The 26,763-nt window shown below is 37.1% G+C and overlaps 1 long non-coding RNA gene across 1 annotated transcript in view; it reads left to right on the forward strand.

The window, feature by feature from the left end:
• Nucleotides 1-2,957: 2,957 nt before the first annotated feature.
• Nucleotides 2,958-26,763, forward strand: part of LOC135746715 (uncharacterized) — a 252,692-nt gene continuing 228,886 nt past the window's right edge. The window contains exon 1 of the long non-coding RNA XR_010531614.1: nucleotides 2,958-3,380. This is a non-coding gene — a long non-coding RNA (uncharacterized lncRNA). The remainder of the gene's footprint in view (nucleotides 3,381-26,763) is intronic.

Raw genomic sequence — 26,763 nt, forward strand, 5'->3', positions numbered from 1 at the left:
CGTGTCCCAGCAAGAAAATCTCGATTGACAGGTGTGCATCGTTTAACCGTTCAGTAAAGGCGCATCCGAGGATCCGACATGGGTCCGTTCAGGATCCGCTGTTTGACAGTAGAATTTACCGCGCTGCCGGAGGCGGAGCTGATCCTCTGCGCGGCTCCAAAACGAATCTGACAGTCACGCGGGTTTGGCGACTTGAACGCGGATCCGCATAGGAGTCTCCTGCTGTGTGGGAAGTACCGGAACGCAAGAAAGAGTGCAGGTACAGTAAAGATAAAAATGCACTTTGAGCACTGTTTGTGCCAGTCTTTTAAAGGAAAAGCTCTTTCAGTGGCATTTAAGCACACATGGGAGATGGCATCACACACTAACCAAAAAATTGGAGAAGTGGCACCACCACTGCAAAGCCGTAATGCCAACGCCTTGTTGAAGGAACTCTCCAGACATTCTGTGCTTCTTTTCAGCAGACAAATGCTCGGCTCCAAAGGAAAAAGCAACTGATGCAGTGCACCTGCTGCTCTCTTATACTCGCCCGGCGGGGCGATGCCAACATATGCCGACGTGACATTGAAAGTGACCCACTGAAAGGGAACCATGATTACATACGTTATCATGATGTTTTTAAAAGTGTCCCGCCCAAGTGACAGCTTTTGTATCTATATTTGAGTGTGTGTTTGCCAACTTTATGCCATTACTAAGGTTTGATTTTGTTAAAATTCCAACAGACACTCGAGTGGTATGGCTGTCATATGTAAAAATGCAGATTTAAGGTAAATTTGGAGTGGTTTTCTAATTTTTACAGAGCTGTATACAGAGGTAAACAGGTATGGGTAAAGAGGTCTGACATTACGTTATAGACTACTGCAAACACACAAAGGCATTCTAATATTTTACTCCTGTGTGTTGTAGAGGTATTCTAATGAGTAAAAATTGCTGCTTTTTAGAGATTTGGGCTTAAATCCAAATATATTATTTAGTCCTTTTTCTTAAAGTGGATCTAGCCCTGGTCTTTGCTTTCAAATGTTGGCATAGACAAGTATAAAAAATATGAGCCCTGTTGCTATAACTTGTAGCAGCCAACACATTTTGGCATTTTAGCCTGTAATGAAATGCTTACAAATGTTTTTTTCCCACTTTTTGTTAAAGAAAAATTAAAATGTATCATGTACAGTAAAGCATATATTTTCAAATACATAAAGTTTTATTTTCAAATGTCATTTCAAAACATTTTAACAGTTTTAACTTTTTTGGTTTCTTGAACTGTTTCATCTTGCAAGGTTTTAAAGTTTTTGCTATCTACATTTCCTCAGTTTTTAAACAGCACAAAAAACCTAATGCCATCAAAAAAGCACCCAGCGTGCCGAATATAAATGTTTAATCTGACATTTATTTGCAGTCCAGTGGGTTTCATTTGAATGATGTAAATCTGCAGAAGTGTTTACCTTCAGCCCTAGTTGTCAACAGCTATTGAATTGCACAGTCCATGTAGAAGGGTGGGCTCTCAATCAGACAACGCTCAACAAATTTTAAGAGACCTTACATTTCTTAACATTGAGGAAAATAAGACACTAATTGAAGTGATAATTTAGTCACAGATTAATTACAATTTACTATCTGCTGATGTATTTTTTTATGAACATGAAGCAGAATTATATATTTTATAACTCTGTGGTAAAAGATGTCTTACTGTCAAAGTCTATATTGACTGAAGACAATGTTGTTGGGGCTGTGCACTACTGTCTGGGCAGCGGTGAATGTTAGAAAGAACAGAGCTGGTTTGCCAAGCAGAACTAACAAAGGACTTGTGAATGATGCCGTGTGGACGATCCTGTTAGAGGCGGGTAAAGATGTATAGATTTTTAAATCTGAGGTAGGATGATTCTCACATGTTTTGGCAGAAGTCCAACTAGTCATAAAATTAATTTCCCCTCCATGATTAACCCTGATTTGAACAAAGGAAGACCTGGGAATTTCAATAAAGCTTACGGCATACTTTATTTTCTCAGTTTGAAATGTGTTGACTTGCCAGTCCCTTGTGGGTGGTTTCACAGGCATGCAGGCAATCTTTCGAGTTATTATTTCTTCCCCTGTTTTCCTTGTTACTGTAAGTTTATGAGGATGGTGCCCATATATTCCCAAACTGCTATGCATAAAGGAAAATAAAACTCACCCTGGTGTAATAAACAATTTGATTTTTAATAAGCGCAGCATGACCCAAACATCGGGATGCTCTTAAACACGTACTGTCATGGTAATGACTATGTTTCATATGGGACAGTTAAAAGGATATTACTGGGTAAGCTGGTGTGGTCTAGTCTCTTATTGTTAGCTCATATGCAAGCCTACTGCTCACAAGTATAATCTCACTCTATTGCACTGCAGTTTACTCCTCAGATGAGCAGGAAAATGAATGAAAGCTGATTAAAATACCCAACCACAGTTTTGATCCATATCCACAGATAGATTAAAATATGCACGAGAGTGTGAGATTGTGTGATTACTTCAATAAACTACAAAAGCAATGTCTTAAAAGCTTATGAGCAAGTTTTACAGCTTCCCTAATAAAACACATAAAAGGCCTGTATATTTTACATTTAAAGCTTTCTTCTGTGCATATATATAAATTCATTTTTTATTAAGCATTTATTAGTTTTATAACTAAACACTAAATGCCTCACTACAGAAAACTTAATTAAGATTGTCTTAAGTGAAACATGTTAAAACAGTCAAACAAATTATTAATAAACAGATAGTACATTAATATATGACTGTTTGAAAGACAAAACGAAAGATACCAAAAAGCACTGAAAAGAAAAACTTTGCATTAAGTTCAGTACAGAATGGACGTTTTAATGATGCACACGGACATCTGTCAGTCTAGGGTTAACCTGTCACGAGACTACAGGGGTTAAAACAAAGACGCGCGTAAGAGACAGTCGCCGTTTCCCTCCACGCACACGTTGCGCTAGTCCACACAGACTACACGCTCATCCTCGCAATACCCCAGTGGTCAGCGTTTACCCATCCTTCTCCCCACGGAAGTCTCTCTTCAACATCACACGCGAGAACAATTCTCCAACTTCAGTTCACGTGCGCCCGAGCCGCGTCGCGCGCGCTCACGTTCCGCATCATTCGTCGACGGTTAGACGCACGCAGAAAACCGTTGAAACCGGTACTTGGCAGGCTGTGTTGTGGCGGAGAAGCAAAGAGGAAAAGAAGCAGAGATAGAGAGAGAGAAGGTGAAAAGAAGAAGAACATTTCTACTCGCCGAGCTCCTTTTTTCCTCTGTCAAGCGTGTTTCATCCCCTGTGTGGTGAAAAGCACAGAGCTGCGTGGGACCGATTTCCCGCCGCTGCACGGAGACACGAGGCGTCCTCTGAAAGGTAAAAGTTACCTCACACATCTTTAACGATGTCGTTGTGCGTTTTATCTGTTTTTTTTGTGTTTTCTTACTTTGTTCCTTTTTACTATCACTAAGTACAGTATATGAACTGACAACCTGCAAGTCAGTGTTTATCAAAACGCGTGGTACTTGTTCCTAACGACTGTTTGTGAACATCAGTCTTAAATTCCCATATGCAAAACAACAGCCAAATCTTTAAATGTATTGAGAGGAAATTTTAAGAGAAGTAATTCATCAGTCTCATAATTACAAGAGCAGTGCTCAGCTGCATCTCAATTAATCTTATACCTGTTGATAGCCCTAGTGATGGATGAGATATTTAATGTCATTGAAGTGACTGCACTGGAATACTTGAGGAAAAACACTTGACATATGGAAAGAAATATTTTAAACCGCTTAAAGCATTTCAGCGTTTAATTTAAACTAACAACTGAGCGAAATAAAAAGATTCTTTAAATCTGCTTTATCATATCTGGTTATTACTGGGAATTTATCTTCTTAAAACGCACAGAAGGACAATGGCTTAGTAGTCTAACTGCAGGGAAGTTTTGCATGTAACTTAGCCTAATTAATCATGTCAAGTTGTAAAGTTTTATATTATGGTAAAACAAGACCAGATATGCTCAGCACAGACTGACACAAAACCCAGATATGGTTAGCATGTAATAAATGTGATGCTAAATTCTGGATATTATCATTGCTGTCATTGTCCATGACAGCATTTTAGTGCTTAACTGGTAATGCTATTAGAAATTAGCAGCTAATGACTTAAAAGAAAATGCAAATACTTACAGTAGCAATAAAAGAGCACTTATCCTGTGCAGTCTCTACAGTATATTGTAATATATTTTTTGTTTGTATATCCATGTGAGCAAAGTCATGTTTGAAAAAGCAGTAAACAGACAAATCACATTTCTGCTGCACTTCAGTGTGGCATTTTAAAATTACATATTTCAGAGCTATATTGGAGATTTACAGTAGAGTTACAGTTGAGAGGATGCTGGAAAGTGTTTTCACCACGAAGCAGAGAATTTCATTCATAATAAAGTGCTATAACACCATCTTATGACTTCAACCAACTATTCCTGTAAGACAGAATTGAAATGTACCGCACACAACCACCTCAGAAACTTAATAGCTCTACTCGAAGACAGTTTTAAATTGAGTTGATCCACGAAACGCTTTATTGAAATTGCTATACTTTGCACTTGTAACTGTGTTATTTCTCAGTAATGGGTAATCATGAGCACTGTTCCCGTATTCAGATGTGTCTGATGCCTTTTCAGACAAGTTTTATTGCTGATGATAATCTTTACACTGGCACCTGTTCTTGGGCCCATTTCCAGGTATTTCAGCCAAACAACACAATTAAAGGATCAATAGGGTGATGAGACAGCTGGGGAGAGGCAAAGTGTGAGAGAGGGAAGGAAAGATGGGGCGGGTGGGTTCAGGAGGTAGAAAAATGCAGAGAACCTAAAAGTGATGTGGTAATTAAGGCTAAATGGGGGTGAGGAGGCACCAGAGAATGCATTCAAGCGGTAATTTGTTTTTTATTGAATATATTTATCAACATTAAATGACTTTTTTATTTTGGGAAGAGGAAAGTAACTTTAGCCCGGGCTGGCCGCATACATAAATCTGGTGATTTAACATAGCAGTGAGCAGCTGTTGTGCTCATGAGGGCATTTTCTGAATGCAGGGGTATTTGATGGATCGTGGCTGCGCCACACTCATTGAAATTGATTATCAATATGCATCATTCGTTTTCTTTATTGCACCTTTCCTCATTTAGAAGGAAACCCAAGAATTTAATAACATCAGTCACTCACTACCAGTTCTGGGCTGTAATAAATTTTACATACAATTTCTATCAGAAATGTAGTTTTTTTATATTGCTCTTTGTTCAGAGTCAGCTGATTTACTTTACAAGTTGTTTCACCTCTGTGATCACTCAACAGCTGGTATGAGGCCTTTTAACATATAGAGAAAATTATGATGGAGTGCAGCGTTTATTGCTCTTGAAACACTGTAGCCAATAGATGTTGTAGATGCATAGAAACCAAGTATTTATAGTCGAGTCACATAACTTTGGATTGTACCTGTTAAAAATTATAACCATGCAGCTTTCTGCATACTGCTAGAGTAATGGGGTTCTTCTGGAGTAGCGTTTGTATTCGGTGCACATCAGATGAGAAACCTTTTCATGACCCTAGCAGTAGCCATATAAGTTCACAAGAGATAGTGGTGTGATCCCTTCCTCTGAAGTTACAGACAGTCGCACAAATCTCTCATGAGTGTCGCTCAGGATTGAAGGTTTTTCAACTGCTCAGGTGTGCCAGCCTGCAGAAGGACCTGTGAAATGTGTTTAATTGCAGCTGAAGATATCTATAAGGCAGCAACAGCAGATCGCTTGTTCGCTCAGGCGGCGTGCTGATTTAGGGCTGTAATTTCTTAATTACGCTTCTTTAATTAAAGCACAGTAGGGTAGTTATTGCATTGTTTAACTTAATTCACTGTAACTCTTTTCATTAAAAAAATAATTAACTACCTGGCACAGGTGTTTTTTATATCAAATCTGACATTAAAAAATGTCTCTCCTTCTGATATAATAGACAGTTGGAGACAACGCAATGCATCAGTTTTCTGCTTTCAAGCTGTCTGGTTGAAAATGGCAGGCAGACTTCTATCTGATATCAGATGTCAGTGGGGTTATTTTTTTACAAAGCAGATGTGTCAGATGTATTTGACTAGGTGGCCTCATGTCAGTTTTTCGACAAACCTCTTATCATAATCTGTGTCTGTGTCTGTGTGTGATGTAGATTTAAATTTGTTACTTGCCTGTTACTTCATATCTCTTGTGTTTTCTAGTATATTACCAGCTAGGATTGAGCATTTAAAATGCATTATTGTAGTACAGTATTTGTAGTGGAAATGAGGCTCTTCCACAATGATCCAATTTTTCAACTTAAAGGATGTTTTATTTTTTTCCTGTTGTAGAAAATGCAGTAGCAAAAAATTAAGTGACTTTGTGAAACGTAGAGACTTTTTAAATAGCAAAGTATTAAGTAAAAACCAAATGCAATTGAATATCTTAAGTCTGGTTGGTAGCATACTGTATTTTTTTAAATATATTTTTTAATAGTAAAAACTGTGAAGAAGAGATAAGTGAAGTGTGACATTTTGTTTCAGGTGGTTGAGGTAAAAAGTACACATACAGTACTAGCATCTAGTTAGGTGGCTGTCCCCTGTGAGGCATTTAGATTTATTAAGCCAATTTTCTAAGAGGATTAAAAGCAACTGCTGTAATGTGTGCAAATACATATTAATATTAGCTAATAGATAACAAATATGAAAATTACACTATGTGCTTTTTTACTCTGGCACCATTTTCTTTGTGCAGTAGCTCAGGAACATTTCACTGTTAATTAATTGCTCTTGTGATACAGCTTCTGGGTGGCCGGAAAAGAAAAAAAAGATTTTAATTTCCCCTCAAAGAACACGTCATATTGACAGGTTCATAGGTGTTAAATTTACCCGAAATGCCAGAGCGTAGGTGGCTAACCTTGTAAAGAAGGAGGAGATGGAGGGGTGTGAAATGAAAGTTTAGGTGGCAAAATACTGAGCAGCCCTTGTTCCATTAAGAGTAGAACATAGATATGACCCATAATTCAGTAAAAGGGGGCATGAGATGAGTGTCCTGACATTTCTCCTGTGCCGGAGGTCACCTTAGCTTTAATATCAGCACAATGAAGCGGCCAATGTTTTCGCGTGCTGCCTTTGACTCCAAAAGGGCACACAACAGTTGGTCCTACAGTCTTTGACAGAAAGCGAAAGCGCGCATGTAACATTTTAAAATAGCTTGCTAAAGTTTAAGAATTGAAACCAAAAACTCCAGTTTTCAGGTAGCATTGTAAGTGTTCTTAATCAATAAACTAGGATGTTAATATATGTACAGTTACTGTATACTACAGTCAAGCGATAACTAATGAGAAAGATAATGTTCTGAAAGGGGCACTTTCTTTATGTGGATGGCTGCTTAAGAATCTAACTATTTAAAGTGTTCTTATAATTTTTCTATTGCTTGGATTTTTCAATTTTAGCATTATAAAGGTTTGTAAATACCCAACTTCTATTGGTATTACTTTTTGGTTGTTCACATCTAAAACACCCTTCTCGATTCCTGTATGTGTGACTGGCATGGCTGCAAACTAAAATCAATACTGCAATGTGTTGTTTATCCCTGATTCTTCCTAGCATTTCTAATGGTGAATTTTCTGGGCATGGCTTTGTTTTTCCGTCTGAAAAATACTCTTATTTTTATTACGCGGCAGCTTTTTGGACCCAAGAACAGATGACACATTGATTGATGTCTAAATTGATCATTCCTTCTCTTTGCCCCTTCACCCACAATTAAGGGCATCAGAAAAAATAAAAGCCAGAGGGCACAAGAGTGGCATCTGTGATGGTACTGGGAAGTGAGAAATGAGTAAAAGTGGTGGGATTGAGTAGATGCCTTGGAGAGATAGAAGCGTCTGTTTTAAAATAGTCTTTGTAGCTGTTGGAGATTGCATTTTTGTGTATGTTAGCTTTAAGTGAATCTTGTGTATGTGCCTCTCTGTTTAATTTTTTTATGAACTATTAACTCTTTTTGCAACTAACAATTATTTTCATTTTAAATTTATCGGACGATTATTTTATTTATTTATTTTTGATTAATTGACTAATCATATAAAAACCCAAACATCTAATCAATTAGATTTTTCACTTATTGCTAAATAACACCTTAAATTAGGGTATTTATGTGTAGAAGTGTACTTTTAAAGTGCAAAAAACGTACACTGAGTTTTATTAATATAATCTTTCAGAATTTAATATTTTATGCCTTAAATAAAAAATGGTTTGTGCAACTTTTAAATAGTAAATGTTTAAATATAAATGAAATATATTGAGTTGTAATCTTCAGGAATGTGCTGGTGAGGAAAATTAGCAACAGATTAATAAACTCATTTTAATTAAATCTTTATACCTTGATGAGTATTAACATTATTTGTTATTAACAAAATAAATACTGTAAGACAGATGAAATGATAGTGATATACATGCGTTGTTACAGAAATATAAAAATGGATTTCCCCTTTACTTTTTAACAGATGATTAGTTTATCGGTCATTGCTGGTTTTAGAAAAACCCAACATAAATGCAAATATACACTCACTTATATTAAAGGAAGAAATGAAAACCCGCTTTTTTACCTGCTCTCTTTTGTGCTTTTGCATCCGTCATTGTTCTATCAATCAGCATGTTATTTTACTGTCGTCACGTGACCCCCCACTGATCTGTGCTGAGTGCCGCAGCTTGCTTTGCATTTAACCAAGCTGGTAGCACTGTGAGAAGAAGAAGCGCCTGTTTTAATAAGCTAACTCGCGTTGTATGAAGAAACGACACTTGACTTTATAAGCAAGCAGCTCGCGCTGTATGCATAAGACTTTAATAATAAGCTCACAACTCACGCATTTTTAGGAAAAAACATTTGACATTATTGTATGAAGACAAGATGTCTGGCGACTTTATATCGTGCTGTATCAAGCAGACGTGTGTCCATTCTCTAAAACAACGATGGTGTGGGAGCATTTGATGTCACAGACCAACTAAACGATGATGAAGATTAACTCACAGGTATCACACACCGGCCGTGCACATTCAATAGTGCAAGCTTAATTAGACAGAGTCTACCTCCAGATGCAAAATATGTGTTAGCAGCCTATGTTAATCATTAACCATTTTGGACAAATATTATGTTATTTAATGTTAAACTATGTAAGTGGCGCTCTGTGGCATGGCAGGGATTTGAGCAGTGTTCAGAGTCACAACAGACAGCTGCCGGCACCGCCGTGTGTGTAAATTCATAGAAAAATTTGTAGAAACATATAGAAGATTCACACTGGTCGCGTTATTATAAAATAACTATTCAAAGTTTATCCTGCATATAAACCCTAACGTATTGTGAACATATATAATACTGAAACGTGTATCAATACAAATTAACCTTTATGACGTCGTCAAAAGATGCGAAACCGGATCGCCGTAGTCCCCTGTTCACAGAACTGTCTGGAATGTCTGAACTGTCTGAACCGTGTGTGTTTGTAGGCCACGAAACGGAAAAAACAACAACAACGTTTTTGTACTGTTGCACTGAAAAATGCACAAACATGAGCCATGACTCTAAACAAAAACGACAAGTGATGATACGAGTTTTCAATTCAATTCAATTTTATTTATATAGCACTTTTCACAATTGTTAATTGTTTCAACGCAGCTTTACATTAATAGAAGCAGGGGAAAACACAGAAAATTCGACAGACAACATAATTAGCAAAATACAGCGGCTATGAATAAACTTTACAAGTGAGCGTATTCATAATGTAACGTATAGAAGAGGGTGCTAAGTTAAGCCAATGTGATACTTTAGATGCATAAATATTGTGATAGCTAAAGCAAGTCACGCCACAGTGATTAGATGAATCCTTTCTCATGAAATTTTTTTAAAAACCAGTGCATTTGTAGTCTGCAGCCATGGAAGCCAATGAACTACTGGCATTTACGTTACAGTATGATGTGGCTCCAACTTAACTTTTCAAACTGGAAGAACGAAATAGCACCAAAAAGGGCAAAAGAGTTTCCACTTTGTAATATAATTTGTGACAACTATTTATTTTACAATGTTTTAAGCGATGTGCAAAAATTGTGTTGTCGACCTTTATTACCTTTTAACAATGTGTTGAGTAGGGCTGGGCAAAAAAAAAATCAATTTTTCGATTAATCGTTTTTTAAAACGTGGTCGATTCAGAATCGATTCTCAAAGAGCAGAATCGATTTTTTTCTTTCATATTTATTTCTACAAACATTGAACGAAAGATTAACATTAAACGAATTACTAGTCTTCTTCACTAGATGTCACCCTCTTTTTTGTCTAGGGCATGTTACCAAGGAGCAAGAGGCCAGCCTGTTATTCATTCATTCAGTGCTTAAAATGGCGGTTTCAGGTGCTTCGTCGATTTTATTAATTACCTACTTGTAACCTATATTTATTAATATAGTATTTGTATTAAATCTATATTCATTGAGTTGAATAGAGTGTAAAAACCGGTCCGAGAACCAGAATCGAAAATTGAATCGAGAATCGAATCGATTTGGCAGCTTGTGAATCGAAACCGAATCGATCTGGAAAATCTGAATCGATACTTACTGTCATCAAACAATGCAGAAAAAATTATTTGTTTCATTAAAACAATTTAACAAATAAATTCACTGTGATTATTCAAACTTTCCAACAATATGCTTATCTGCATGTGCTTAGTGTGTTTCCACAGATCTTGAATATCTCCTTATATCAAGTTGCTTACATTTTATCATCATTGTTTCTTTGTGTTGGAACATTTACTGAATGCCAGGGATGCTGCATGTATATTGCATAGTATATTTTTTGAGCATTTTTTAATGATTAACATGCGAACACAGAGTTGGATAGGATTCTTAGTATTGGTACATTCCTTCAAATCAGTATTAAGATATGCAAGTATCGTTTGGTTGTGGCAAGAATGACATTTTTGTAGGTTCCATCTCTTTGCATGTTGTGTCATGCACTTGCAACTGCATTAAACTTCCCCAAAAGCAATCTGTTGCCCATTCTGTGGGGACTACTGAGTTAGTAGGGGTGAAAATTGCCCTTTCTCTAGGTGATAATTTGCTGAAAGCCTCTCCATTTGACATTATGGATAGATATGAAGTCAGCGCTGGCTCTGTGGGCCTGTATATTTGTCTCCTGACCTGTGGTGGCAGTACAGGGTGACGCTTCCTTCCCCCTAGACACAATGGTTTTTCAGAGAGGTGAAAACCAGCTGTCTGTCACCATCTGCCTTTTTATGAAACCCTGGCTTCTCCCAGCTATGTGCCATGTGACATTCAAAATGTTTTTGCCACCTTTTAATGGGAAGCAGCAGAAGATAACAGTCTGTTGAATTGTCTTCCTTTCTCATTTTCAGGAATATGGGTTCGGAGGGATTTTTTAGAGCCTCTGATTGGCTCACACATGTACGCATCCAATTGGAGAGCGGAGAGATTGCTAATTAAGATAAAGTGATTCAAGCAAGCTATTAAACAATGCAAAATCTCAAGTCTTTTGTATATTATTCTTATGATTTGAAAATAATTGCTATAAATCTGACATGGCAGGCAGGAAATTGTGCAGTCAGGCGTCACTAACAGTATTGAGGTCAACATAGAATTTTTTATTCTCCAGTCAGAAACAATATAGGGGCATTGTATATAGATCTACATCTGAAGAAATGCATTAACCTTCCTTAAAAGATGTGATAACAAGGATATTTGATGAGTGGCCGTTAAAATGAAAAACTTATATAGCTGGAAGCTTTTCTGCCTAACAGTTTCAATTCATTCAGAATGTTTCCTTGTGGAGTAGAATTGTAATTAAGTTTGGGAGCAGGATCACATCAGTTCAGTCAGATACTTTTAACTGTACTGTAGTGGGTTGATTTACATATTAAGCATTCTGTGTTCTTACATCAGAATGCAGTAGAAGAGACAGATTTTGATTAATGCCCAAGTTACCATTGCATTTGATCACCAGGTGAACGTATGCTTCTTTCCAGGTTAGTAGATGTTTTTATTTATTTTGAGAGCCTAAGTAACTAATGACCCAATGTGCTAATGATTAGGTTTACCAAGAATAATTTGTTTCTGTATGCCTAGCTTTATTTGAAATACCTGTACTCACTTTACAGTACTTGCTGCACTTGTCAGTCAAAATATGGTAAGGGTTTATTTGTCAAAATGTTTGTGTTGATACTTGCAGACTGTTCCTAAAATTGTTTCCTTTAAATTCTCCCAAAGAAAATTTTAAATTATGTTTTGTTAAAAGGATAGTATTCCTTAAAAAGGAATTCCTCTTTCTTCGTGTTCATCAGAACAAAAACATTATACAGGTTTGTAACAACATGAGAGTGAGTAAATGATGAGAAAATTTTCATTTTGGGGTGAACTATCACTTAAATATTTATTTGTCCTGTTTTGTAGGCATTTTTTAATTTTGTCTCTCTTTGTCTCTAAATTAAAGTTCCGTATGCACCATGGTAGTAATTTAATTATGTCTAGTTTGAATAATATGTGACTTTTTTGGACCTTATTCAACTTTTCTATTTCTGGAACTGGATCGTTCGGAGTGATACATCATAAGAAAACTCAAACACTTGAGATAAAAAATAATTTTAAGAAAGTACACACACAGGACAGTACAGACACATAAAATATGACACATGTGTAGGGCTGTCACAATTCTCCAAATCCTCGATTCCATTACATTTTCGATTCTAAGGTCACGATTCAATTAGATTCTCGATTTTTTTTTTATTATAATTTTGTTGAAAGACTTTTTTTCAAAAAAAATTATATGCCTTTATTATTATAATTATTATTATAGTTTCACATTAACATGCACATTGCATGCTTTTCCTCGCATGGGGGTTTGTGGGCTTCACTTTACGCGAGAGAGGTCGTTGAGAAAGGATTCCTTCTTGCACGCACATGGACTTAATGCACGCGTCTTGGACTCCTCCTAGCATCTGAAATAAAACCGGTGCATCATAAGCAGCTGTCTCACGTGCACGCGCTATCGCATCTGTCCAAAGTCTAAACATAAATTTCAGTAGTAATCCTTACGTATTTGTTCAGTTTTATGCGTTTCATGCGAGCTGAGGCAAACTATCCGTTTTGTTTAAAATATAACTCGCTGCATCTTGGTGGCTCTCTCGCACATGCAGGGAGCTGTGCTCTGTCCAAAGGCAGATCACAAGGTAGTAGTCCTGTTTATGATATGCATTACAAGGAGTTGTAGCAATACATCCCTCGTGTTTAAAATATAAATCGCGTTCCGCTGGACCGATGTTTTTAAAGGCACCCTTACACATTTGTAAGCGGTTGTAAAAGAGACACCAAGTTGCAACGTTATTTTGCATTCCTTAAACCACATGCAGTTACTGTTCTACACTTAACACTAAATTGTTTGCAATTATTATCAGCAAGATTGTCTTTATATGAATCAACCATCTGTGACAGTTAAATGACTGAATTCTAGTCTTATTATAGTCTGAATTATGTGTAATTTTTACATACCACCATAACCGAAGGCCTGCCCTGTTTCATACACTTTCTCTGTTTATCCCTCTTTCATACGATACAGATAAAAAACATTGGGCTCAAATTTGCACTTAACTATAACGTTTTTCTAAGTAGCCCACAGACCTTGAAATTGATCTGCCATTAATATTTAAAGACCTTTCCTTTATTAACCTAGAGACACAAAGGTCAGATGTGCCTGTGAAGTCTACATTTTAATGAAATGTTATCAGTTGCATTATTATTTAAAAAGCATTAGCTTACATGCTTAGTGTGGTTTGTAGATTTAAGAAGTACATTAAATCATTCCTGGTGTAAGTTTACATGAGCATTTACAAGGTGGGAACGACATCGCATCAAGATCACAGAACTGAGGAGCAGGCGGCCACTGGCACTCTGACCCCTCTAATTGTGTCCTCTCAACTTTCAGTTGTGCTTTTCTTTTCCTCCCTTTCTCTCTCCTTACAGCCGCTTGTAATTACAGCATCTCTCACTTTGCTCCCCAGTGGCACATCAGCACAGTGTGCTTACAACTAGACAGGACTCGCCGTGTCACAGTTAAGAGCCAAAGCCTGTTTCTCACGCTGTTTAACAGAAGCTGTCAAAATATCCCCTAAATGCCGGACGCTCTTATGTTCTCATTTGGAGGCTCCACCTTTGTTAGATGATCACATATTTACGGATTTACACATTTTATGATTTACGCTTTTATCCAAAGTTACTTACAGTGCAGTTAGGGGGCGTGCACACCAAAGCTTTTACACCGGCGGCCGCCGTATATTTTCAATTGTTTTCAATTGTTGTCAATGGAAGCGCGGCGTAGGTTTTTTCGCACTGAAAATGTTCAACTTTGGGTGAAAAGCTCAGCTTGTCAATGTCAGTTCTTACAGGGCCATCAAATTACAGTGGAGGAGGGGAGGGATAAACATTGCAACAACCAACCGGTGCTTCGTTCAACAACTGATAAACAAAACAGACGTATCAAAGCACTTATCCGAAGAAAGCTGGCAGTCGGCTAAAAAAGCTGGCAGTCTGCGTCCGCCTGACGTTTTTGAGCTATGTTTAAAAGCTTTGGTGTGGACACCCCCTTAAGGTATACATTTTTTTAGATGTTGTTTCAGTATAAAGTTGTACCGTAGATTGACATTGAATTGTTTCCAAAATCAAAATTGGCAGGTATAAACTAACAACAGATGATAGTGAACTCAAACTGTGACTGCTTTCATATTGGTGACAAAAGGGCTGTGATTATGACAGTAATCATTATTATAGAAATGAGAAAAACCCATTAGTCATCATCAGGCATTTGCATCGTTGTGTTAATTCCAATTGGCTAGAATGATGCCCCGCAGCTCTCTTATGAAAGTGTCATTCATTATCAGGGTAAATTCTCATTGCCCTTCTGACTGCCATCTAAGAGGCTGTGTCATTTATAATAGCCACTGAGACAAAAGTTGATGGAGCCAACTAAACAGTTTGTGCCACTAAACGCTACTTTTCCTTCTTATTTTTCCAGATTTGTTTATAAACCTCAAGGTGATGGTGAACAGTAGCTGAAATGAGAACTTAAAAACATGGCAGGGGCAAATGGTTACTATACTATTGTTACTATTGTGATTCCTCTTGATGGCATGCCGTTTTTCTAATTCAGACATGAGTAATTGCACTTGGACTCGCCAAGCTAATAGTGACCTACAAACTGAAATTGGAGCAGTATAAATGAAGTGGCTATCTAACAGAACCCTCAGTTACACTCATCCAAAATAGAAGCTTGATCTCTTTTTTAAAGTGTATGCTGAAAGATGAAACACATAGCTGTGTGTCAAATTAATCAGCATCAGCATAGAGAGCCATTTGACAGTGACTGTTTATAGCTTGATGCAGTTTGTGTTCCCAGTCAGCCGGGGCTTTGGGATGTCAGGAGTGTTTTCTTTTGTTTTATAACAATTTCTGTAAAATGAGCACAAAGCAATCACTTCAGTCATCAGACATTTGCATTAATTTTCCTGTAGAAGGCATAGTATGCACCTGGTGAAATGTATAGTAGGTGTTACTTAATATTCTCTTGTGAATTGTTTAGGTTAATACACAGTTCTTGCACAGGCACGGTTGCTTGTGGAGGAGGCACAGCCATGCTTTGCTTTGGCTCAGTTAATCAGTTCTGGCAGCAAGGATTATTTATGATAAATTGTGGTTGCTTTTAAAATTTTCACCCTTGACACAGAAACGCTAAAATGAAAAGAAATTAAATCAGGATGATAAAGTAAATAAGAGAAATAATAGTAGTGGTATTGATTGCGAGAAATGGCAGAGCATATTTATTTATCTAGAACTTGGCATGTGAGCAAGTTTTCTTGCCAGCTTTCAACATAGACATTTTGTTTAACTTCTTTAACAGCTTTTATAGTTTTACAGAGAAATGCGAGTTTTTAAAATTTCATTCACCTCTGACGAAGCTTGTCAGTTTTTATTTTCAATTCAAACAATTGTTAAAATCTGAGAGATACACAACTTTCTGTGGTTTATCATGTCCTAAATGCATCGAGCCATGACACACTGCACGTGTTATACCAGCCAGGAGGATTATTGTGCTAAATGAGTGACATTAATGTCTTTGATAAATTGTTTTTAAATCTGCTTGTAATTTCATTGGCAGTAAATTTCCACAACTCAGAGAGCAGTCATCTATTCCTCAATATCAGCTTACATGACCCCTCCCAGCTTGGCTTCTAACTGTGTTAGCTGCAAAACTAAAGTGGTCATTAGGTGCTTTTTTTCCTCCACGGCTCGGCAAGTAATGTTGGTAAAATGCTAATGCTTAATAATGATCCCTTCGTCCATTTCTGGATTACTTTTCAGCTGAATGGCAATGCATCAAAACATAAAGCATTTTGAGGCTCATTAAGGAGGCATTATGCGATGAGGTCTGCGGAGCGGTCACACAGGCCTGGTGATGGATGTGAAAGCGATCTGCTGCTGAAACCCGGTTAGGTCAGGGCTCTGCGGTAAAGAGCGTTGCTCTTTGACATGAGGAGGAGGGCCCGCCACCGGACCCGGCCCATCAGAGCATCATTAGTGTCCACTTTGAATCAGTGACAGGAATTCCATTCCAGAGTGAACTCCAGGCCTGAGTGTGGGGCGGTGATAGCCTGAAGAATCACACACGTGGGAGTACTAAAGGGTGCTATACAGAGATGATGTTGTTTTCTAGCATAGAGGTTTACATCCTGCGATAACATGCTAAAAGACAAACCGGCGAGCAAAAAGCCCCTGTTTTTAAAGTGCAAATACATTGGCATGTTAATACCGCTGTGGATGGCAATATAATTTCAGCGCTGGATGTTTATCGGCCGATATGTAATTGTATGTTTGCCACTGCAATGTTTTATATTGCTTTTGTCATCCTTTAGCCCAACTAAATAGTGCTAGAATATTGCAAGGGTTTCCAGATTAACTAAATTAACTAAAAATAAATACATTCTGTACTTTATAATGTTACCATTAGTGATGCACCAAGCCAAAAAATCTTGGACAAAACTGAAACTGAAAATTTAGGATGCACTTACTTGGCCATAAACAGAAAATGACTTAAATATTTTTTTTGTATATGGTGTTAATATAAATTGTATTAATTAAAAGAATGTGAATTTAAAAAAGAATTGCCACCGGACAGTTCAACATTAGCTACAAAATCAAGGCATTCTGTTGTCATCAGTTACTGACAGAGCCGCTGATCATGTATGACTGTGTGTAAACAACACTTGCGTATCGCAGAAGGATTTAAACTCAACGCACGAGTCAATGCATGTGATATATGACAATAGAGAAACATTATAGCACATCACGCATAATTTGCGTGTCATTTTATGTCAACTGATTTGAGCTTTCCTGCTACTTCCTGTAACATTGATTAAGTTTTATTTGCTTTATGTTATTCTCCACATGACAAAAGTCCTTGTATGTTTATTAAATTATGTCTATGTAAAATAGGGCAGGGTTTGCCACAGAAAATTTGTTAGTTAGGGTGGTAAGGTTGTGCTGGTGGGCGGGCCGGGGGCGTGGCAATCAGGAGGCGTACGCGTCATGATGAAAATATTTTTATTTAAAACACTCAAATAAAACTCAATTTTGAAGAAATAATGACAGAAAATGAACACATACTAGATTATTAATGAATTAAATGTTTTATCAACAGGCTAGTTATCCTCCAGACATTGACGGACCATGTCTTTCTCTCATTTCGGCCATGTGGCGCATGCCCGCTCGCAGTGTAAAGTGCATCCACGCTATTCTCCGAGACGCACTTGACGGCCTTTTGTGCAGCGAATTATTATTTTTTTGGACGACCTTCTTAAGGTGGTAGGGTATCCCAGCTTAGGTGGGCCGCCCGAACTGAAAAGTGCTGCGGGAAACCCTGTAGGGGATAAATATTGCATACTTTATTGACTTCATACAATTTCTTTGTTAAATATGGGGCAATCGCATGTCCCAGTGCTATTAAACAAACACTGCAGATTTTAAAAAATAATACTCATGAAAAACCTTTAAGTATTTGCACATAATGGTTGCAGTGAGAGTGAAAGGCAAAAGAAAAACGGCGAAAGTATAACCCTAAAAATATGATGCTTAGAGCCGATTCACACCGGATGCGTGGCGTGAGCGTCTCTGCGTGGCGTGTCCGTTTTTATTTAGGCTCCCATGTTAGCAGGTTTGACCGTGCACACCGCCTGCGTGACACGCATGTTTCAGGCGCGGCTTGAGCCGCGGTGAAAACGCGTGCATGCTAGGAACAGGACCGACGCATATTTTTCACTTTCGCTTGTGTCGCCGGAAGTCGCCAGGTTTCCATTGAAATGAATGAGATCGCGTCGCTCTGCTACACTGTAAAAAAATTCCGTAGAAATTGCAGCTGGGTTGCCGGTAAATTACCGTAGATTTAAATTTATGTTGTTTACTGGCAACATTTTGTTCAAAGTTAAATGAACATTAAACATTTACAAGTCTTTGTCTTTACAGAGTAAAACTTAAAAAACAGCATCAAGCAAAACATTCTGGGAAACAAAATCTGAAGCAAAAAACAGAAAAAGGTTGATGATGATTTCTGGTTCCCAGAATGCTTTGCATGAGCCTGTTATTGTATAGTTTTATTCTGTAAAGATAAAGACTTGTTAATATTAAAAATGTATTTAACTTTGAACAAACTCTTGCCAGTAAATAGCATAACTTTAAATCTACGGTAAATTACCGGCAACTCAGCTGCAATAACATTGTAATTTCTACGGATTTTTTTTACAGTGTACTGCTTGTCCTTGGCTGTCTGAATGGGGCATAAGCAAGGGCATAGAAACGCCACATAGCTGCCATGCGAAAGACACGCAACAGACACGCCACGCAGCCAGTGTGAATCGTCCCTTAGTCTCTGCTATCAGAAAATTTTCTGCGGCTGGAATTTGGTGCATTCCTAGTTGCCATTAAATTTAGTGTATTGTTTTAAGTGTGACAAGTGTGACTAAACATTTAACATTCATTTATTGGTTAATAGGCATTACATTAGTATGCTTACCTCAAGGGGGGAATTTTAATGTTTTCCCTAATGTGTCCTTAATTTCAACCCACTAAAAACGAAAACATAAAATCTTAAGTAAAAATGGTGTCCAGTTACCCAGTTTTTTCTTACCACTTTGAATTGTGAAAAATAGAAAATGAAAGTCAAATTAAAGGGATAGTTCAGCCAACCCACGATTTACTCCCATCCGAGAAGCATATGTCCATCATTTTTCAGTACACACTTTTCCAAGGGAAGTATGACAAATGCGGAGGGCAGAGGCACAGAGAATCAGCAAAGAACCCTCCACAAATTGCTACACTTTCTCATAAATGCGGAAGTGACAGCGTTGGCAGCGTTATCGGAAGCTAGTTATTTTCATTTATAAAGCTTAAAAAAAATGATATTTCTAAAACATAACTGCACAGATTATCCTCAGAAGGCCATTTTGTGAAAATTCTCAAACTGAAACATCTAGGACATTTTCTAAAATAACTGAAAATGTGTTTGTCTGAAAAATGATGGACATATGCATCTCGGACAGCTGGAGGGTGAGGTAATTATAGGTTTAATATCATTTTTGTCCCGGCTATCTCTTTAAGTAGGCATGGCAGTAATCAGTGTGGCAAGTTAAAAGGATGAAAACTGAAAAAGTTTTTTCTAACATTAAAGTGAATTGTTTTACTGCATTCTGTGTGGATAAGTTGGCTATTGTATGTTTAAGCCTAGTTTATACTTCATAAAAAATTAACAATGTCCTCTGGTCTTGAAGAGCCGTGACAGTTTTCTCCCCTGACGGAGAGTTATTGGCTACTTAACAAACAAGTGCGTTTGTTTGATCAATCAACATTATAGCTGAATTCTCCCTTGGACTGCTGTTGTTTAAAAAAAAACTCTTCACCGGATGCCACACTTAATCAGTCCACATGCCTCTGAAAATTGATTTTAGATACCATTTCCTTGATTATCTATCTGAGATTAATGCAGTAAAAACCATAAGCTTTTTTTCTGTGTCAAGTCAGGGTTGTTTGTTTTGCCACAGAGGAAACTCTTTCTAAGACTTCTGTCTGGGGTCCTGTTTATTAGTCAGGAATGCACAGCAGCAGAAATATGCATAATTACCATACCTCCTTTGTCTCTGAAGATTCTTCTTCAAGTGTCAAATCCAGCACTTCACATCTCTTTTCATTTTCAGTGACAGGGTCATGATACAACTGTAACAAACATATGTTTTTATTATGTCATAACATATGACAAAAATACACATCTTCCTTATAGTGCAAAAATATACCAATTTAGAAGCTACTGACATTTAACAAGTCCACAGTGACAGTCTGTTCCACTTGATTACTCATACTTCATGTAATTGACAAATAATGTCTATTAAACATAAAAACATGGTTCTATTTCAGTTTTTAAACAACTATTTAAACTAAGAAAGGGTGAGAGCTAGGTTTTTATGGCTCAGATTCTATTGCTTTAGTATCCTGAATCATAGATGCAGTATTTCTGTGTTCACAATTAATGATCCAAAGCTGGACAATATGGTTTCTATCCCTGTGTTTCTAGAGCCAGATTATATCCCCAGATTCCAATTTTTAGAGCCTGCTCCCTTTATTATTCCTTCTGGTATGGACACACTGGTCATCATTGCTGTCTGTCATGTCAGTTGAGTGTTAAAGAGCATACTGGGCTTGGAAGCTGTGGCGAAGAAACACTCCTCTGAAGCCCTTCTCACCTGCTTGTTTTACGATGCTTCATAAAAGTGTCATCATTGGTGTCAATGCGAAGGAGTCCGCCAGGTCCTCTTTCTGCAATCTGTGACAGCTTACATTGCTCAGAACCACACGGCTTCAATGAAAGCCTCAAGGCCGCAATGCCCTCTGCCCCTTAACCGGTTGTCCCGGGTTTGTTCTTCATTGGAGTGCTCAAAATGTAAGATAGGGAGCATTAAACCCTCTATTTATGGCCTGCTGCAAAGGAGGTATGGATTCTTTTAGCTCAAGATCAAGACAAAGGATGTTGACCTTACTCATTATTATTACCATGGCATAATCCAGTTTTTTTTTTTATTTGAACATATTAAGGGCATAGACCTTTTTGTAAGAACAAAGCAGGCGGATACAACCTAAAATATTTATCTCCATGATTTTTTATGTATTATTAAGGAGAGTATGATACCCTGTTCAACCTAATAACAATGGTTTGTTTTTTTACGGATTACACAATGTATGAATGCAGGCTTGCATTCATTTTTGGATGCTTAAAAGTGGCATGTGTGTAAATTTGATTGGTATCTGGTGTTGTGATTGCGAATTGCAACCAACTGTTTACCCCCCTAATTTTAAAACGCATATGGTAGCTGCCACAGGACAAACATGTCGTCATCTCAAACATAGTAGTGACGAAATGCGTTCTGTTGAACAGTTTGTCCGTTTAGGGCTACTTTAGAAGCATGAAAGCGACCTCCATGTAAGGGGACCGGCGGGGTTTGTAGATAAAATCATCTCATGCTAAGGTAATAAAAACAATACAGTTCATTAGGTCTTTATACACAGATAATAAAGTTATTTATATTATATTGCTTTTCTGTCAAGAGATCCTTGTAAAAGTTACACAATGCAACATTAATCTACAGGTCTGTTTTTATAAACTATGGAAGAAATTGGTTAACAACAATTATGTTACACTAATAAAAATATATTTTGTTCAATAAATTTACTGTAGTTCAGTTAAGAAAAAACTTTTTCGCGCAATTAGTTCTGGTCTGTTCAACAATAACAAATCAAGTTAAATCAAACAAAACATCTCATATTAAACCAACTTAATAATTGTCAGTTTCTATTAGGGATGCACCGACTGTTCGGCAAACGAAATTTTTCAGCCGAAATAGCAAAATACAGATTTTCAATTAAAAATGGGCATTTGTTTGCTGAATGCACAAGCCCAGACAACGATAGACTTTAGCTCTTTATCTCATGTCATAGAACGACAAAGAACGTCAGGAGTATTTAATAAAAACCTCCTACAACAATAAAGTCCTACAAAGACAAACATGCTTATATTAAACAAGAAAAAAATGTTTATTAACAATAAGCTTTTTGTTAGACCGCTTTATTGAGTGTTATTTCCCCTGTCATCTCCTGTCAGTCTTGCCGCCTTCTCTCTTCCTTTGCTTGTGCTTGACCGTGCACGCAGACACGCATCCACTGCTTAACATATTTTATATAAGCAGTTCTATATAAGCGTTGTTGAAAGTTTCTTAAGGCATAGCAATGAATAGGTTATTTGTATTTTGCGCCGGAATAGAAGATCGGATTAATATCCGTTTAGCCAAAACTCATTTATGTGGTAAAATGTAAATGAAACAGTTTTAACAAGTCAGATAGCAATCTGATCAGAGAAGTGACCAGATGTAAAATGAATTAGGAAAATTAAAAAATAATTTGGTATTCGCCCTTCGGCTGAGTTTTTAATTTTATTCGGCTTCGGACAAAAATTTTCCTTTCCGCCGCATCCCTAGTTTCGATATCATGCCGCTTAAAACGGTTGTGTTAAAACAACACATTTTGTCTAATTAAGAACAACACATTTAAAGTGGTAATATCTGCGGGCTATTTACTAAAAATGCACAAATTAAATAACACAGGCACAACAGCTGATTTCCAGATTGACCATTGCAATCTACTAAGACCAGGGCAAAATAGTTCAGGGTCGCAAATAAGCAGAACTGATGAGTTGCGCGTGATCTACTAACATGCGATTCGCTTGAGTTCAGCACCATTGACATCACAGCTAACAAAGCCTAAGGAACACTGAAAAGTGAAGGTTTACAAGAAGTTTTGAAACACCTGGTATTGTGTGACTTGTCCTAGTGACTTCCTATACAGCAAATAAAAAAATTCTTGGCAACCAATATTTTTGAATAATATTTTCCTCTGGCATTCCAAATAAACTGTTACATCTTAAAAAAAAATTATCTGTCTTGTATCATGCACTTTCTGATGCCTCTTCTATCAGCTACAGCAGTGGTTCCCAACCTTTTTAGCCCTTAGTACCCCCACAGACCTATCAGTAAGGCTCAAGTACCCCTTCATTAAAACTAGTGTTAATTTTGTCACCTATTTTTAATTTAGTCTTAGTCTTAGTCTTGTGCATATCTTTTTTTGTTAGTCAAGTTTTAGTCGACTAAAAGTCTCATCATTTTAGTCTAGTTTTAGTCAAAAGACAACTCAAGGTATCTTAGTCAAGTTTTTGTCGACTAAAAGTCCCGTCATTTTAGTCTAGTTTTAGTCAACTAAACGTCTTGTCATTTTAGTCTAATTTTAGTCAAAAGAAGACTTAATATATCTTGGTCAAGTTTTAGTCAAAACATTTTTGTCTTTTTTTTAAATAAATTATTTCTGAGATTATTTCTGATAATCATTTGAGTCAAATAGTGTTACACACATCTCAAATATTGGTTAAATGTCATAATCACCTGTAAAAATACACTTTTTGAATGATTTTTGTTGAATGCAACTTTGTTAATGGCGGTGACGTATCTCTATCGCGTGTAAATTGCGTCACCATTCATTAAGTGATGGGCGATAGGAAAGCACCCAGACAGCGATCAGTAACTTATAATAAGCTTTTGTCCTCACAATATACTGTACATTCAGAATACTTGAATAATATAAGGCAGTGGTTTTCAAACTGGGGGCCGGGGCCCCCAGGGGGGCCGCGAGATTGTGCCAGGGGGGCCCCAGTTTTATGACATTTTATAAAATACATTCTTTTATCATGAATTCTGTGTAATTAAACCTAAAAAATAATAAGCCAACTAACCAACAGCACTACTAGGTATAATTTTATATGTTTTGTTTAATTAAAATATTACATTTTAAAACTGTTTTTGTCATAAATTTTCTTTTGGGGGGCCGCAAAAAAATGCACTTTACTCAAGGGGGGCCGCACGCTGAAAAAAGTTTGGGAACCACTGATATAAGGTACATCAACAATGTTGGTAAATAGCGAATGTGGATCAGAAAGACAAGCCGTCTTACTGAAGACAACAGGTGCACGAGAATACGACACAAAAACATCTACACAATGCTGCATAACACTAAACTTTTTAGCTGTTTGTGAAATATTAATCATAATGTGTGTGGGCTCATTTTACACATGAGACTCTTACTGACCTGATCGCGTATGCCTTTTCAATAGTAGAATCGCTGCGTGTGCAATTGTTGAAAAACCATATGAAGATTATTTGATACAAAATCCGATGGAAACAACAGATAAATATCAATATTTCTCATATGTAATACGTTTGTGGACTAAAACTGCAAACGGATGATATATTGTGAACACTTAGCATGGAGACTTCAGCAGCGGCAGCGCAAGCTCGTTTGGAGTTATGACAAACGCGCAGTTTCATAATAAGAGCACGCAGTCTTTTTATGAATGAATTCACATTTAAATATGACCTCATTGCATAAAATGTAGTAGAGACGATTGTAGAAGAAAATGAAGAGAGATTTTATCTTAGTTTTTATTTTATGCAAAACATTTTAGTCTCGTCTTTTTTCGTCAACAAAAATGCATGTTAATTCAGTCTTAGTCAGCGTTTTTGGACATTGGTGCAGTCTCGTCATCGTCTCGTCTTAGTCATGGAAAAAATGTCGTTGACGAACATATTTCGTCTCGTCTCGTCTGACGAAATTAACACTAATTGAAACTAAACCAAAGTTCTGTTTTAAAGACAAATAATTTGTAATATTAATTAATTAATTAGTTTTAAACATTAAAGTAAAAATCACTGACTGATGAAGCATGTTTATTTCAACTAGAGATGCTCCGATCAGCATTTTTGGGGCCGATCACCGATTACCGATCACCAAGATCATGATCTGCCGATCGCCGATCAGTGCCGATCACAGAATGGCAGTGGAATGGGAATCTTTTATCTATAATCTAGCAGAGTTTGCCCCATTTGTATAAATGAAACTAACTGTAAATTAGGTATATTATTGTTTTAATAGAGAATCAAATAAATAAGCACAACAAATATTTCTTCTTGCAAAGAGAAATGTAATATGCCTTTAAAAAGGTTTATGTCTGTTAAAAGTAATTAAAATAAAACAATTCACAACCTTTACTGTATGAATTAAATATACACGCATTCGTATGAAGTACAACAGTTCTTCACTGATGAGCAGAGAGTAATTTTATTGAGAGATGAATTAGGATACTGTAGCTTTAAGACGTGGGAGAGATCGTTCTCTTCACGTGCACTGATGACAGGCTGCTGTGTATGCGTGCAACGGGTGTCCGCAAACAAGAGCAGCTGTGAGGAAAATGGAAGTTTAAACCTTCATAACTTTAAAACGAATGCAAGTAATAAACTTTCGGCATGAGGATGCAATTGTCAGCGATAGATATGTGTTGTATACGCTGTTTGATAGGGATGTGAAGACGCATCGCGCTGAGGACCGGCGCTCGTCCTCATAGAAAATACGCATATCTCTGGCAGAGAGAGAGATCCAAATCTGCACGTCACACATGAGCAATGGGTTACAAAATGCTCGCACTGTGTAAAATGGTCTCTAATTGCAGCCGCATCAGGAACGCTATGATGACAAAAGTTAACAGAAAGATCGGCTCTTGAGATCGGCAAATTTAGCGAGTGCCGATCGCGTCATTTAATGCCGTTATCGGCCGATCACGATCGGCGGCCGATCGATCGGAGCATCCCTAATTTCAACAAACCACCATCATTGCGATCAGTGTTTGCATTTCATCAGATCATTTGCATTTTAAAAGGCACATTTTTGCTCAGGCCTACAAAATGGCAATTTTGACATGCTATAATTAATTATCTGTAGAGTGTTGTGAGATAAAACTTCACATACGGACTTTGGGAACGCCAAAATTTCATCATATGACCCCTTTAAGGGCCAGATTTACTAACAGCTTGCACAAACCATCATTTTGGCGTTAAATAACGACTGAACTTACTAAAGACACGCAATATATATTTAGCTCTGAAAAGCTGATATTTTTGCAACCTTATTACATATGCTTTTGTAGAAGTTTTCCTTTTAGAAGCAACATTAATGGGAGGAGAGTATTACATTTTGCCAGAGGAAAATACTTTTTTTTATATTTGCCAAGCCATGCTATTTTTAATTTGCTGGAAAAAAGAGGAGGAGAAGTCACGAGGAGAAGTCAAATAAGGTGTTTCAAAACTTCTATTACCCTTTATTTTCGTCCTCTGGTTCTTCTTAGTGTACTTTTACTTAGCTGGAAAGGGGAATTTTACACTCTGCAGTCCGCATTTTCATTGCGATGTTCTGCCGAGGTCTCTTATTTGCGAACCTGTACTAATTTGCGCTGCTCTTAGTAGATTGCAATGGTCATTATGGAAATGTGCTTATGTCATAATTGTGTCTGTGTATTTTATTTGTACCTTGGTAGTAAATCACACGCAAATTTTCCACTTCGTCGCTTGTTTGAAATTGAAATCATCACGTCCTTTTTAGTAAATCTGGCCCTAAATTTACTAAAATTTACTAAAGACATGCTTTTTTCTGCGTTAAATAATGGCGCAAAAAACTATAATTTCATGCGCGCAAACATTAGTAAA

This window comes from Paramisgurnus dabryanus, chromosome 4 (assembly GCF_030506205.2).
Source record: "Paramisgurnus dabryanus chromosome 4, PD_genome_1.1, whole genome shotgun sequence".
NCBI classification, from domain to species: Eukaryota; Metazoa; Chordata; class Actinopteri; order Cypriniformes; family Cobitidae; genus Paramisgurnus; species Paramisgurnus dabryanus.